The sequence below is a fragment of the Ailuropoda melanoleuca genome, chromosome 8, assembly GCF_002007445.2.
Source record: "Ailuropoda melanoleuca isolate Jingjing chromosome 8, ASM200744v2, whole genome shotgun sequence".
In the NCBI taxonomy this organism is placed as follows: Eukaryota; Metazoa; Chordata; class Mammalia; order Carnivora; family Ursidae; genus Ailuropoda; species Ailuropoda melanoleuca.
Window position 1 is genome coordinate 112,459,820 of NC_048225.1, and position 14,076 is coordinate 112,473,895.

The 14,076-nt window shown below is 36.7% G+C and overlaps 1 pseudogene; it reads right to left on the reverse strand.

Moving 5' to 3' along the window:
* Nucleotides 1–2,295, reverse strand: part of LOC100470898 — a 121,856-nt pseudogene extending 119,561 nt beyond the window's left edge.
* Nucleotides 2,296–14,076: the final 11,781 nt, after the last annotated feature.

Consider the following 14,076-nt stretch of genomic DNA (forward strand, 5'->3'; position numbering starts at 1 on the left):
TGTTGGTGCTGCTCAACCCTGCAGCGTCCCAGGATGTGTGCCCCACACCCAGCGTCCCAGCCCTCACTTCCAGGGCCGCGAGTCTCTGTCCTTTGTGTTTCTAACACCGCCAGCCACCCCTTGCGCGTGCTCCTGGAGCTCCCGGTCTCAGTCTGGATCCAGCGAGCACACCGGAGTTCCAGAGTTCCGTGAGATGCCTGGTGGCACGTGCTCCCGGCTCACGGTCTCAATCTGCTGTCTCGCGGGTGCCGGTCTGCAAGTCCACCCCCTCCCCATGCAGGTGGCTACCGCTTCCTGGCGCCCGAACACGGAGGCTTCCTCCCCCTTCCGTTTATCTTCTGATATCTGTGCGCGGTTTCACAGCTCCCCGCTTCATACCTCAATACTCAGCGCTGGAGATGTTCATTTGTAGAGATCCAGATGTATCTTCCTGCGTCTCAGGCTGATTCCGTGGATGTTCAGTCCGGTCTGGTACCTATCCAGCTCGACTCAGGGTACCGGCTGAAAAAGGGGTTCCCCACTCCTCCACCATCTTAACTCCCCTTCCTCAAGAAACCTACTGGCTCTTTTTCTGTCATCTACAATTTTAGTTAATTCCAGGATTTATTTTCTATTATCATTTTTTCCATGTCTCTGGTAAGATTAGCATTTAATTAATTCAGATATTTTTCTTTTAATTAAGTTATTTATAATGGATGCTTTAAATGTGTATTTGCTTAGTGTAACCCCTGTACTATTTCAGGATTGTTTCTTATTGATTGCTTTTCCATATGTATGGATCACATATATACTTTTGTTTCTTTGTATGATCATTGACTGACCGAGGGTGGGGGAATATAGCTTCATCGAGTTAAATTTAACATACCATATAATTAAACTATTTATTTAAAATGAACAAGGCAGTCGTTTTTAGTATATTCACAGTTATACCATCACCACAATCAATTTAAGAATATTTTCATCACCCCTTAAAGAAAACATGCACCCTTTAGCATTCTGTTTTCCTTCACTAATCTACTTTTATTCCCCGTAGATTTTCCTATTCTACACATTTAATAAAAATTAAACCACACAATACATGCCTTTTATGACTGCCTTTTTTTCATTCAGCATAATCTGTTTAAGGTTCATCTTTTTAAGGTTCATACATGCTGTAGTATGTAACAATACTTCGATTTGGGGGGCTGCTTAAAAAGGGAGATATTATATATTTTTCCAAATGAAGTTATTACCTTTACCCCAAGCCCTTATTAAATTCATCTTAATTTTATAAAGACATTTTTTAAAAGATTTTATTTATTTATTCGACAGAGATAGAGACAGCCAGAGAGAGAGGGAACACAAGCAGGGGGAGTGGGAGAGGAAGAAGCAGGCTTATAGCAGAAGAGCCTGATGTGGGGCTCGACCCCATAACGCTGGGATCACGCCCTGGGCTGAAGGCAGACGCTTAACCACTGTGCCACCCAGGTGCCCCTTAATTTTATAAAGACATTTTAACACACAAAGTTAGAATATAATCCATAATAAAGGGTTCCTAAATTTTTCTTAAATTAAGCTCCTTGAAAAGCAATATTTCTTACTGTGGGCCATTAAAAAATTCTGGTGACATTGGAAAAACTTGTGGCCATTCAAACCCCGTGGGGTTCCCCTTTCTTCATCTGTAAAGGACAAGTTGGACTAGATGACTCATCCCTTTTTGCATTAAAATATAAATATGTTTATATACATCCATGATGTACCTAGCACTACGTTTAGCATTACTGCTCTTAACAAATCTATAATTTTATAGTCTTTATCAGTAAATTCATATTTATTAGTTGTATTAAATTCCAGACAGTGGACTGACTAGGCTGTGGTTGCAAAAAAAAGTTCAAGAGGAAATGCTGTAGAGAGGCGGACGGGCATGCGGGTGTGAGAAGGATAAGTCTTCGTGTTTTAGGATCGGGCTTCACAAAAAGAGGTGGCATTTGAAGGGTCTGCCAGCCAGGGAAAGTGGTGGGCAAGGCTAAATTGGAAACCAGGCACCTGCATGGTGGTCACGCGCTACGGTTAGGGGATTTCACCTTTGACGTGAGTTTGCTGTCTGGGCTCCTCGGCAGACGACCGAAGCGAGCCCATCTGGTCGCACGCAGGACAAACGAGAGCTGACAGGAGATTTCAGCAAAAGTCTAAAACGAAAGGTGCCCCACTGTACACCGGGGGGAGAAGCCGGATTGCAGGCAGTTTTCCGGCTGAAATGTTTGTAACAGTCACCTTCAACGCCTCCACAACTCCACGAAAGAGATCTAACTTCATTTCCGTAGAGTTCTGACCCCTCTCTTCACATCATCCTGGCCATCACACTTCCCTTGTCTCACTCTCTCAGGATACGGTGTGTCATGGAGGCTCAAAACTAGCTCCGAGCGGCGGGAACTTTCCCGCCAACGGCACAACTGGGCGAGCAAATCACCATAAGCCTCAGATCCTGGGAGAGCTGTAGCCTGTTCGAGAGGCAGGGAATGCGCAAGCGCAAAGCCTGGCCACTGTTCCTTTTTCTGAACGAGTATGCCTTTCATAGGTGCGCAATATTTTCTTTTTTAGTCTGTTTATGGACATTTGGGTTGTTTCTACTTTGTGAAGGTTATTTGTGATTATTATATTTATGAGCCTTCATGTGTAAGTTTCTGCGGACTTATGTTTTATTTCTCTTAGGTAGATACATAGGAGTGCTATTGCTAGGTTATGGTAACTCCATGCTTAATTTTTGAGAAATTGCCAAACTCTTTGTCAAAAGGGCTGCATTATTGTACATTCCTACCTGCAATGTATGTGGGTTTCAATTTCTCCTTATTTTCACTTGTTACCTGTCCTTTTTTTTCATCATAGCCATCCGCGTGGGTGTGAAGTTGTATCTCATTGTGGTTTGGGTTTTCATTTGCTGGCAAATGATGTCGAACATATATATATATTTTTAAGTTCTTATTGGCCTTTTGTATATCGGTTTCTGAGAAATATTTATTAGAGCCTTTGTACATTTTTTAAAGGAGTATTTTGTCTTTTTATTAAATTGTAAGAGTGCTTTATATATTCTGGATACAAGTTTCTTATCAGAAATATGATTTATAGGGGCGCCTGGGTGTCTCGGTAGGTTAAGCGCCTGCCTTTCTCTCAGGTCATGATCCCAGGGTCCTGGGATAGAGCCCCTGATAGGGCTCCCTGCTCAGCGGGAAGTCGGCTTCTCCCTGTCCCCTACCCTCTGCCCCTCCCCCACTCATGTTCACTCACTCACTCTCTCTCAAAAAATTTTTTTAAAATCTTAAAAAAAAAAAAAGAAGTGTGATTTATAAACATGTTCTACCGTTCAGTGTATCATCTTTTCACTTTCTCGGTGGGGATTTTTGAAAGCACAGAAGTAGTTTAATTTTGATAAGTCCAGCAGATTTTTTTTTTTTTGATACTTGTGCTTTGGTGTCATATCTAAGAAACCATTGCCTACCCCAAGGTCATGAATGTGTACACTTATATTTTCTCTTAAGTGTTATGTGACTTTAGGTAATATTTAGGTCTTTGATCCATTCTTAGCTAATTTTTGTATTTGATGTGAGGTAGTAGTCCAACTTCAGTGTTTTCCATGTAGCTATCTATCCAGTTGTCCCAGCATTATTTGTTGAAAAGACTGTTCTTTTCCCTCTAAATCAATCATCTTGGCTCCTTTGTTGATGATAGCTGTTTTGGGTTTTGCTCTTGTTTTTAATTAAATACAGGGAATTGTGGATACTATCTTGTAGAAGTAAAGAATTCTGTTACCTTTTTCTATTTTTTTTTTAAGCTGGCAGTTTAGTTACTGATGGATCTTTTGAATTTATTTAGACTTGTTTTCATACTTTATTGATGTAGACCCAAGGGAAGCCCAAGGTGTTTCCTAGTCCCACTCAGTTAGCAATACTCACATTTCATAACCTTTTGTAAGGATTTTCTTCGGGACATGGGTTTCAGCTTTGTTAGAATGTGATTCTTATTCTGAGGCCTTTCTGGCATCTAAGCTACAGTTAAGATCTCTCTGATGGTGGAGCTGGATGTCCCCAGATGATGCTTTTTTTGCAGCTTCCGCATGACCATCATTGCTCCGTTGTTACTCAACCCTGCAGAAGTGGATTATCTGTTAAGATTTGAGGCCCTCAATTTGCGTATGTATTTTTCCAGCCCTTGTACACGGACGGGAGTCTTACCCTGACCTATAGAGCTCCCGTTCCGCAAAGTGCTGCTCTCTCTGATGCTTCACCCCACAGATTCCAGCCACTTCACCTGCCTCAAATTCTAATGTGAGATTTCATTCTCTGTTAGATTCCCAGTTCTGAGTGGGAAAATTATCCATAGATAAGTAGATGGGAATTTATGTGAAACTCAGACTCTTGAGTTTCCCTTTACAGGGGTATCAGAGACTTGTGCTGCCTGTTCCCATTGCCTGAAAACAGTTCTCTCCTCTTATTTTTTATAGTGGGAAAGCTAGTTTGGACACCAGTTACTCCAGTATGGCTAGCTGATGTAGACTTAAAAGAAAAAAAAAAACTTCTTTATAATGGGAATATATTTGTTTCATTTACCTAATTACTCAGAATCACAAAATAATATTACTTAACCAGAATATTCATTCCATGATTCATTTTGAAAAATGTTGAAATCCTCTACTATATGTTTATTATCCTGGAATTTTTCTGCATTGAAAATAGACGTTAGTACATTTTGCAAAATTCTAAGAGAGGCTAATAATTCTGAAATGGCCTTAAAATTAGAGCATACCTATTTCAATAAAAAAATCTAAGAAAACTGAAAAATGCCTGCTGTAAATCAGCTGAATTATTTGAATGCAATTCAAATTACTAGAAATCACTTAGTAAAGAGTACAAATAATACTGTTACAAGAATGATAACAAGGGGGAAATTATTCTAAAGAAGTGGAATTCTCAGCTGGAGGAGATAATTAGGTAATGAATGGTTAATTGGTAGAGTAGCAAGTTGGTGTGTAGGTATATTAAAGTAGATTAAAAATTCTCAAGAGAGACAAAGCAAGGGAGAAAGCAATTTAGCATATTAACCAGTATCCTTCCTCCACAATTCTTAGAAATATGTAATAGCCTAAGATATAAGGGGGAAAACTGTTGTCTCTCATTTATTCACTGAATGGTGAAAATATGGCATTGAGAAGTTAATTAAATAGCTATTTAATTTAACTTGACCATTCAACTTATTAATGCATAACACTACAACTTTTAAAGTAAAAGACTAGCACACTGAAGTAAAAAAAACAACTTAGCACTAAACAGAATAGAAATACTCAAGACAGGCAACCAGACAATTCCCAAGACTAGACACATGTAATCCACTAAACACTATAGGGCCACTACTGCTCTAGCCATACATTGTACTACAGCACATTGTCTAGAAGAATACAAAACATGCCCCCTTCTAATAACTCATTTGTCTAGTATTTTCTTATTTATGAGACACAATAAATCGCTAAGTCATTTGAAACTCTGCTTGCTGAGAAATGATCTGTGATTTCCCAACAGACTTTAGTTTCTTTGAACTCCCTTTCAGGTGCAAGTATTCATGGTCAGATCTCTACGCCTTGTCTAAAAAATGACGGCCTATTTGTAGGGTTATCGGAAAAAATACAAAATACCAGTTGAATTCTATTTTAGATGAACAACTTTTGGGGGAAGACTATTAAGTGTGTCCTTACTATTAACATGGGAGATACTTATACTATAAACTATTCATCATTCACTGTTGATCTGAAGTTCAAATTTCATTCCATGTTTTGTATTTTTATTTGCTAAATCTAGTAAACCTACCTATTGAATAAATAAATGCTTGCTGGTTTGGAAGGTAGCAACCTGGAAGCTAAGACTGTAGACTTAAGGGTCTGTGACACTTAGATTCTTATACCAGAACTGCCCCCAAACAAATTGTAAGATTAACCTTTGTTAGTTAATTTCTTCAACTAAATTTCTTCAACTTTAGAAGGGGATACTTACAGTATCTGTCTAATTTCTTATTGAAAACATTAAAAGAATTAAAGAAGGTGACTCGATAGCTATGCCAAGGCCTTATAAATAGTAAGCCTTCAAAAAATGTAAGTTATTTTTCATTCAAAGACACTTAGAGAATATAGATGGGTAGATACAGATATAGATATATATCTTTCCAATATCCAAAGATTGTTTTCTCATACTACTTTTCTATTAAGATTTTGAAGTTTCCCTTTTCCATCATATCATTCCATTTAAAACTTTGTAATACTCTTAATACTTACAATTTTAGCTATTTGTATCACATAACTAGAAAACTATGAAGTTCAATGAACTAGATCAGTATTTTATTTCTACTCCATGTAAGTTCATTGAACTATTAGTATATGCGTTACTGTGTAACTAACAAATTTAAAACAATTATCATTCAATATATGTCACAGATCTATTAAAATACTGGTTTCATCCATTGGCTCCAAGTCTGACATATATTAAAGTGGAGAACTAAATATAGTGTATCATGGAGTGTAAAAATGAACATTGACTTTTCAGAATCTACAATGAGAAATGGAAAAAGAATAGTTAGAAATAGTTTGCAGCTAATCAACATCATCTGCCATAACCCCCTATTTCTGCAACCCCCCCAATGCCAGCCCCATAATCTTGTCCTCATTTGTGACTTCTGCTTCCTTATCCTTTACTCCTATAATTCTTTTAAATTGACTTTGCCAAATATACATATCTGAAATTTATCAGTGTTTCTCTCACCCCCACTACAATGTTAATTCAGACTTTCTTGTTTTCTACCTGGCTTTTATTCATGCTTCCAGACTTAGATTTTCCCAAACATTCTCCACAGGGAAGCCATAATGAGTTTTTGAAATAAAATCTGATCATGTAACTCCCCTGCCTACCACTCTTTAGTGTAGTGTTTCTTCAGTATTCTCAAGATAAATTCCATATTCAAGATCCTGCCTTATAAAGCCCTCATAATTTTTCTTTGTTTTCTTCTGCAATCTTATTACTTAATTATTTTACCACATACTCTGTCTTCCAACTACTCTTGCTTTTTTTAATTTTGTTCAATATACTGTATCTTTGATTTATAAAAATGAAGTAAAATAGGAACAAGTTATATTTTGTGAATAATTGAAACCAGTTTTGGGTCAGTAATGAACAAACTCATAGATTAACCTTTATGTATACTACTTCTTTCAACTTTTAAAAATATTTAATCTAATTTTACAGTTAGAATTAATTTTACTTAAGAAGTCTGACCTTTGTTGTTGTTTCATGGAAAATGACCTTTAAGCCCTTGAAATATCATAATAAGAATGTCTAATAAGAACGTCTTTGTTTACCTTGGGATCTTGTGCTATACCAGATAGTCTAACATTGTGATTTCTTGGGGGCTTTAGGTCACACAGTATTAGTCCAGTCTCTGGAGGCCTGGAGGCTGAGGTCTGCAACATGAGGGACCAACACCTACATTGGTTACGTGACGAAGCCCTAATAAAAATTCTGAATACCAAGGCTCAGGTAAGTTTCCCTGGTTGGCAATATTCTGCATGTTATCACCCATTTTTGCCAAGAAATTTAGTACCACCATTCTACTGGGAGAGAAAAATTGAAAGCTCTGTGTGTGGAACTTTCCTGAACTCTGCCCTGTGTGTTTTAATCTGTATCCTTTCACTGTACTAAGCCACGACTGTGGGTATGACAGCTTTCAGTGAGTCTGTGAGTCCTTCAAGTGAATTATCAAAACTGAAGGTGGCCTTGAAGTCTCTCAGACATGCAATTACTGTCAGAAGTGAGGGTGTTCTTAGGGAATATTCCCAAACTTTACAGTAATATATTAAGTTCACTTTTCTTCTACAGAGTATGTATGTGTGTATGTTTCTGTATGTATATGCATTTATTTATATATTTTTTTCAATATCCAAAGAGTGTTTCTTTGAGTTACTGTTTCTGTATTAAGTGTGGAAACCTTACTTTTCCATCCCATCCCCTTTATACCAGCCTTCAAAACCCACTAGTGCTAACTCCACCTGAATATGATTGTGTGTTTATATAGTATATAGGTACTAGATTATGAATCCCTTAGGGGATGGGACTTTGGTCTTCTTATCTTGGAATATTTACTTTTAAGAATCTGACTCATTTACAAGCATACTTCAGATAGTTAATGACTGTTGAATAAGCAAATGATTCTACAAATAATACCCATTAGATAAAGCAAAAACATGCAAGTTAGGTTTTGCTTATGTGACAAACAGTACTTTAAAATCATAATATTCAGAAAATGCAATTTAAAAACTGAAAACCATGATATTGTTTGAGTTTAGTGATATTTATAGCCTCCATTTTTCTATATAATCCTCACTGTACAATCACCATTATTGAAATTATAAATCATTCAAGATAAAATTTAATGTGGTAAAACTCATGGTTTAAAACATTTTATTTCAGTTCTCTGATTGGAGCAGTACTAAATTTCACACTCTTATTGCTATAATTGTTAGGAGAATTTTTTTTTAAGATTTTATTTATTTGACAGAGAGAGACAGCGAGAGAGGGAACATAAGCAAAGGGAGTGTGAGAGGGAGAAGCAGGCTTCCCTCTGAGGAGGGAGCCCGATGCGGGGCTCTATCCCAGGACTCTGGGATCATGACCTGAGCCAAAGGCAGATCCTTAATGGCTGAGCCACCCAGGCGCCCCAGGAGAATTCTAAAATGAGTTGATTTTCTGCTCTCAGTTATCCACATCTTTGTGTAATCCCTTCCCCTTGAGTATGAACAGAAGGTGTGACTTGCTTCTAACTGATAGGACATGGCAAAAGTCAAAGAATTTTGTAGATGTAGCGTAGTCCCCCCTTATCTGCAGGGGATATGTTCCAAGATTCCCAGTGAATACCTAAGACTGCAGATAGTACCCAACTCTGTATATACTATGTTTTTTTCCTGTACATACATGCCTGTGATGAAGTTTATTAATTTACACAGTAGGAGATTAATAATAACTAATAAAATGGAAAAATTATAACAATATAGTGTTATAAAAGTTATGTGAATGTGGTTTCTCTTTCTCTCTCAAAATATCTTATTGTACTGTANAGAGATAGAGACAGCCAGCGAGAGAGGGAACACAAGCAGGGGGAGTGGGAGAGGAAGAAGCAGGCTCATAGCAGAAGAGCCTGATGTGGGGCTCGATCCCATAACGCCAGGATCACGCCCTGAGCCGAAGGCAGACGCCCAACCGCTGTGCCACCCAGGCGCCCCCCCTCTCTCAAAATATCTTATTGTACTGTACTCACCCTTCTTCTCATGGTGAAGTGAGAATAATAAAATCCCTACATGATGAGATGAAGTGAGGTGAATGATGCAGGCATTGTGATGTTGCATTAGGCTACAATGACTTCATGATTGATCAGAAGAGGATCATCTGCTTTCAGACCACTTTTGACTATGGGTAACTGAAACTATGGAAAGGGAGATCACAGATGATGGGAAACTGCTATAAATAAAGTCCCTACTCAACTGATTTTCAGGTATTCAAAAGGGATATTTTTGGGGGATGGGGTCTAGGCATTATCTAAAAGAATAGTCAAAGCTGGAAAGATGCACTCCTGCTGGCCTTGAAGAAGCAAATATCACTGTGGTGAACTACCTCAGGAGGATAAACTCTGGGAACTGAAGATCTCAGTCTTATCACCAAAAATAACTGATTTCTGCTACAACATGAGGTAATAAAGGACCCCAAACTCTAGATGAGAGTGCAGGCCAACCAATATCTTGATTTCAGTCTTGTGAAACTGAACAGAAGAACAAATTATGCTGTATCTAGATTTGTGATCCAAGGAAAATGAGATGTTATGTTATGCCACTAAATTTGTGGTTCTTTGTTATGTCACTTAAAAACTAATACAACCAGGGCAGCTGGGTGACTCAGTCAGTTAAGGGTCTGCCTTTGGCTCAGGTCATGGTGCCAGGGTCCTGGGATTGAGCCCTGCCTCTGCTCCCTGTTCAGTGAGGAGCCTGCTTCTCCTCTCCCTCTGCCTGCAGCTTCCCCTGTTTGTGCTCTCTCTCTTTCTCTCTCTCTGTCAAATAAATGAATAAAACCTTAAAAAAAAAAAAAGAAAAGAAAACTAATTCAACCTTTTAGAGCAGTGCGGGAATACTTTCACTTTTGCACCTAAGTCTTTCAATCTAGTCTAAACCTTGTTTGTTTTCCCTCTTTTCTAAAAGACATTAAGTTAGGTACAGTATAGATGAACAGAAAAGTATATTTAATTCTTAGTTTTCTCTTATATCTATAATTTTTCTGCAGACTAAATTATAAACATCCAGACCATTTACCATTATTTGTATTGAAGATCACTTATCATTTAACTAAGCCCATGGTATTCAGAAAACTTTTGTTGATTATTGAAACAAAAAAAGAGAAAGCTCAATTGATTTTGTATTTCATAATTATGTAAATGTAAGTGATAAATAAAATAAGATAAAGTAGTCCATTGGCAATTTTGTAATGCTAATTAATTTAAATAAAGTAAAATCTTATCTTTTTTTGAAATATTGTCTCACAACCTCTTCATTTAGATATTTGTATAAAATCCTTTTCTCAGAAAACTTATTTAATTTAAATATATTTCATATATTTTTATATTAAGTTCATTTTGGCCTGTCTTATTTTCTACTTTAGTAATTAGAATTCTGTTTTTTTAAATTTTGATCAGAAAATTTTGAAATATAACGTTAATTAATTCAAATATTTTCTATGTAGCAATATTTTTGTTTATATTGCTGTGATATACTTTTTGTTAATATAATCTAAATATTACAAAAATGGGATCAATATGAGCTTTTGGAAATCTGTAAAGTCTACTGCAATTGCAATATGAATGGAGTATTTTGAAATTTAATTAGAACACTTGTTTTTAGTCTAATTGCTGTTTCTCAGGGCACCTGGGTGGCTCAGTAGTTAAGTGTCTGCCTTAGGCTCAGGGCATGATCCCGGGGTCCTGGGATGGAGCCCCACATTGGGCTCCTCCGCTGGGAGCCTGCTTCTTCCTCTCCTAGTCCCCCTGCTCGTGTTCCCTCTCTCTCTGGCTATCTATCTGTCAAATAAACAAACAAAATCTTTAAAACAAAATAATTGCTATTTCTCTTTGTGGCTGAATATGAAGTTCATATGTAAAACTTTGGGACGCCTGTGTGGCATAGTCAGTTAAGTTTTCAGTTCTTGGTTTTGGCTCAGGTCCTGATTTCAGGATCTTGAGATCAAGCCCCACATCAGGCTTTGAGCTCAGCAAGGTGCCTGCTTGAGATTCTCCCCTCTCTCTGTCCATCCCACTTATGTTCACTCTCACTCTCTCTCTAAAATAAATAAATCAATCTTTAAAAAAAAATAAAGTTCATATGTAAAATTTTAAGGACTTAATACTTAAGAGTTTAATAATTTAAAATTCATGCTTAAGTACTATGTCACTGTAATCATTCTTTTGGTTAGGATGCTAACACGAAGTATCTATTTTGTATATAAATGCAGTACTAATAACTCATATGGAAATGAGATTTGAATTCTAAGTATATTATTAGAGCTTGTAGAAAAATAATTATGTGAACTAGTAAGAAGTTTAGGAGAGTAAAGATTAACAGAAAACTATAAAAATAAATGTTTCATTTTATAGACATATTTATGTAAAATTGGCCTTAGTTGTAAATATGGGATATACAAAAGTGAATGTAACATTGAGCTAGTTTAGAAAGAATTAAATCATCCGCCTGGTCCTGACATCCTATAGCTAATTTAAACAAAACGCATTTGCACATTTCTGACTTCAGCCTTCAAAGTTCAATAGTATAAGCTCTAATTGCATTCTGGCAATTATTGGCTAGGAGTTTAAGCAAGAAAGCTTTGAATTCTTGTCGGAATGCTGTTTATATATTAACTAGCTCAACATGTAATGTGATTAAACCAGTGAGTCTACAAATCAGTCTCAGGGGAAGAACATACTTTGAACATCTGTGAAACTATTTTTCAATCATTTTAATTTTTATTTAAAATTAAATAGGGTGTCTTGAGAGTCCCCATTATTCTCATTACTTATTCCTATTGCTATCTCAGTCTGCATGTGAAGGTCACAGTTCTCTTTTGGTTGTTAATTTCATTTCAGGATGTGAGGATCAGACAGAATTCAGTGCATCTAAAACCAGTTCACTATCCCTGTGAAATGGAATGCCTCCAATTCATGTGCTTTGCCATTACCCAGTATCAAATAATTTTTGTTGTATTCTTCTCCATTGCAACCTACAATCAGTTGGTAATGTCTCGTCAATTCTTCCTTTACACTGTCTATTGCATCTGTTAGCTTTATTTGTTCACCATACACACATAAAGAGACACACACACACACCATTCCCATTCTTCTGCTCTGAGTAACCGTTAAGTTTAAATGATTTAGAAGCTTTCTAACTGCCTCTATCTCTTCCCTATAATTTATCTTACATGTAACTATCAAATTAATCTGATAAGGTAAGATTTTCTTCATTTTCTTTTCTTACTCAAAGCAATGCTATTTATTTAACTTAACATTGACCATTTTACAGTATGATCCCAGCATCCTTCCTATCTATAGTTTTCTACGGTATATACCTCTTTGTTAATCATCCCATTTGGTCCCTTTTTATTGTAAATTTTGAGCTTTAGATTGGATTTTTAACCTGAGTGAAATTCCATGAATGGAATTTCAGCATTTGGTTTTGGAAACTGAACCCTACTAATCACTACTAAAAGAAACCTTAACAGGATACAGAGGAGGAAACACCTGCTTTTCCCATACAACTCAGGAGAGCAATTAATATCCTCTTATCATGAAAGTATCTCCCCCATATGGGAAAAAGACAGCCTCTTCAACAAATGATATTGGGAAAACTAGATAACTACATGCAAAAAAATAAAACTGGACCACTTTCTTACACTATACACAAAAATAAACTCAAAATGGATTAAAGACCTAAATGTGAGACCTGAAGCCATAAAAAATCCTAGAGGAGAACACAGGCAGCAACCACTTTGACATCAGCCATAGCAGCTTCCTTCAGGATATGTCTCCTGAGGCAAGGCAAACAAAAGCTAAATTTGATTACTAGAACTAATTATAATACAAACTTCTGCACAGTGAAGGAAACGATTATCAAAACTAAAAAACAACCTACTGAATGGGAGAAGATATTTGCAAATGATATATCTGATAAAGGGTTAGTATCCAAATATATAAATTACTTATACAACTTAGCACCCAAAAAACAAACAATCCAATTTAAAAATATGATAAGATTTGAAAAGACATCTCCCCAAAGAAGACACACAAATGGCCCACAGACACTGAAAAGATAATCAACATCACTCATCATCAGGGAAATGCAAACAAAACCACAGTGAGATATCTCCTCACACCTGTCAGAATGGCTAAAATAAAAAACACAAAATAAGTGTTAGTGACGATGTGGAGAAAAAGTAACCGTCATGCACTGTTGGTGGGAATGTGAACTGGTGGAGCCACTGTGAGAAACAGCATGGAGGAGGTTCCTCAAAAAATTAAAAATAGAACTACCATGTGATCCAGCAATTCCACCACTGGGTATTTATTCAAAGAATATGAAAGCACTAATTCAAAAAGATATATGCACCCATGTGTTTATTGCAGCATTATTTACAATGCCCAAATTGTGGAAGCAGCCCAACTGCCCATGGATAGATGAGAGGATAAAGAATTTGCTATGGCTGATGTCAAAGACATTGCTGCCTGTTTTCTCCTCTAGGATTTTTATGGCTCCAGGAATATATATAGGTATATATTCACACACACACAGAGACACACACTGGAATATTATTCTGCTATAAAAAAGAATGAAATCTTGCCATTTGCAACAGTATGGATGGATTTAGAGAGTATAATGCTAAATGAAATAGGTCAGTCAGTGAAAAATGCCATATGATTTCACTCATGTGGAATTTAAAAAAGAAAACCTGAACAAAGAAAAAAGACAAAAAAAAAAAAAAA